The sequence below is a fragment of the Leguminivora glycinivorella genome, chromosome 3 (assembly GCF_023078275.1).
Source record: "Leguminivora glycinivorella isolate SPB_JAAS2020 chromosome 3, LegGlyc_1.1, whole genome shotgun sequence".
Lineage (NCBI taxonomy): Eukaryota > Metazoa > Arthropoda > Insecta > Lepidoptera > Tortricidae > Leguminivora > Leguminivora glycinivorella.
In genome coordinates, this window is record NC_062973.1 from 648,296 (window position 1) to 651,174 (window position 2,879).

At 35.6% G+C, this 2,879-nt stretch overlaps 1 non-coding gene across 1 annotated transcript; it reads left to right on the top strand.

Annotated features, from left to right (window-relative positions):
- The first annotated feature begins 2,502 nt into the window (after nt 1-2,502).
- On the top strand, nt 2,503-2,575 carry Trnav-aac. Its single transcript has one exon. It is a non-coding gene; the product is annotated as a tRNA-Val (tRNA).
- The last annotated feature ends 304 nt before the right edge of the window (nt 2,576-2,879 follow it).

Genomic DNA, 2,879 nt, shown 5'->3' on the forward strand with positions numbered 1-2,879 from the left:
GCATGCAACGCAAACAGTGTCACATGCGCGTTGCCACCCCATTAGAAACTTGTACATTCCCTTTTGATTTTAGTATTACAAATACTTGTGTGTTTCTTGTATGCTCTGTCAAGGCTTTGTAATACTTACATTAAAAGTGGAGTCAAAACTTAATTTTATTAATAGGCACTTAATGTTAATTTTGATAATAGTGATGTTTGAAAAATAGCTGTTCTGAAATAAAGGATACATAACATAATTATTTACTTCCTACGTTCTTAAACAAAGGATAATATGAGTATTTTATTCTTTATCCGTTAAAACAAAATTATATGTATTAGATTTTCGTAACTTAAACATGTTTGTGTATATCGATTATATCTTCTCGATTGTTTTCTTTAACAGCACAGAATATATAATAGTACAAGTACAGAAGGCTCACTCCTTTGATGTTCACAAAATGCCGCCTTTTTAAATGCCTACAAAATTCTAACAAAGAAACGAGCCGCACGTGCGCAGTGTCGGATGATAGGGTTGCCTATGATATTAAAACGAATTAATTCTCAGATAAAATATTATACTTTATATTTAAGTCTCGGATACTTTCTAGGTATATATACAGTATTTATGTATTTTTGTTTAAGCCTTCAGCATCACAAGCCTTACTGAACTTTTCCGTGGGACTTAATCAATAAGATCTGTGTAAGATTGTCCTATTTTATTTATGACGTCTATTTAACTAAGCATTATTAGCCATTCCACACGTGGACATCGCATATGAACCTTAAAAAAACTCGCGGCGTAATGTAACAATAGAAAGTGCGAACGTGCGTTCCGTGAGAACGCGCGCCACCCCTGATTAGGCCGCGAACTCGCGGCCGCCAGCATGTACTTGTAGCGCGGCGATAGAATCGCGGAGTGAGCCGCCCCTGATTTAACGCGAGCGAAGCCGCGGGCGAAAGCTAGTTAGCTATAATCAACCTTTTCATATTAAAGGACAGTTCTGTCTTTAGTGTCAAGAAGGCAGTAAGTCTCAATGGATTGTGAAGGTAGGTTTTTGTGGAAATGGATGGTACTGTTAATTATATCTAACGAGCGGTAGGGGGCGTTGATATGATCGCTAAGGTGACTCTTAGGATAATTGATAGTAATTCATATTATGTGATGTGAGTGAGAGTTATTTCATGTTATTAGTTTTTTTTTTTTTTTAATACTACGTCGGTGGCAAACAAGCATACGGTCCGCCTGATGGAAAGCGGTCATCGTAACCTATGAACGCATGCAACGCAAACAGTGTCACATGCGCGTTGCCACCCCATTAGAAACTTGTACATTCCCTTTTGATTTTAGTATTACAAATACTTGTGTTTTTCTTGTATGCTCTGTCAAGGCTTTGTAATACTTACATTAAAAGTGGAGTCAAAACTTAATTTTATTAATAGGCACTTAATGTTAATTTTGATAATAGTGATGTTTGAAAAATAGCTGTTCTGAAATAAAGGATACATAACATAATTATTTACTTCCTACGTTCTTAAACAAAGGATAATATGAGTATTTTATTCTTTATCCGTTAAAACAAAATTATATGTATTAGATTTTCGTAACTTAAACATGTTTGTGTATATCGATTATATCTTCTCGATTGTTTTCTTTAACAGCACAGAATATATAATAGTACAAGTACAGAAGGCTCACTCCTTTGATGTTCACAAAATGCCGCCTTTTTAAATGCCTACAAAATTCTAACAAAGAAACGAGCCGCACGTGCGCAGTGTCGGATGATAGGGTTGCCTATGATATTAAAACGAATTAATTCTCAGATAAAATATTATACTTTATATTTAAGTCTCGGATACTTTCTAGGTATATATACAGTATTTATGTATTTTTGTTTAAGCCTTCAGCATCACAAGCCTTATTGAACTTTTCCGTGGGACTTAATCAATAAGATCTGTGTAAGATTGTCCTATTTTATTTATGACGTCTATTTAACTAAGCATTATTAGCCATTCCACACGTGGACATCGCATATGAACCTTAAAAAAACTCGCGGCGTAATGTAACAATAGAAAGTGCGAACGTGCGTTCCGTGAGAACGCGCGCCACCCCTGATTAGGCCGCGAACTCGCGGCCGCCAGCATGTACTTGTAGCGCGGCGATAGAATCGCGGAGTGAGCCGCCCCTGTTAACAGATAGGTATTTAAATTAATAACTACTTACTGCCGTAAAATTGCCAAAACTTAAAATATCCCTGAATAATCATTAGTTACTTGATGAATAATGATAACATTTGATAACCTTCGAATGACCTGTACCATCCATAATTATGGTATACCATCGTCCACTCCGATAACTCACCATATAGCACTATAATATCATCACGTCACGTCATAAAGTTCATCAGCAGTCAAATAAAAGGAACCTCGATAATCAAATGTGGATTACTTTCACCGCGTGTGTGGAGCACGTTATAAATACCTACGTCAGAGTCAGTTGGCTAATTTCGCACTACCACGTACCGTTTCCGTGGTGTAGCGGTTATCACATCTGCCTAACACGCAGAAGGCCCCCGGTTCGATCCCGGGCGGAAACATTGGTTTTTGCATTATTTTTATTTACTTTCTTACTTTAAAATCTTTTGAGGAAGTTGGCGCCTTTTTGAGAATATTATACAAAAATATATTTTTTTTATAAATAACTATAGCTTACTAGAGTGGAATAACTTTTAAACTATGTACTAAGTATTATAATTTGATACATGTATATTTTGTTATAATTAATTCTTCTTGTGCCCCGTTTAGTGTATATTTTTTCCAAAAGACGCAACTAACAATCTAACTTTATCTTCTAAACGGTCTAGTAGGACTTATTTTACATTCTTTAATTGAATTTACTCA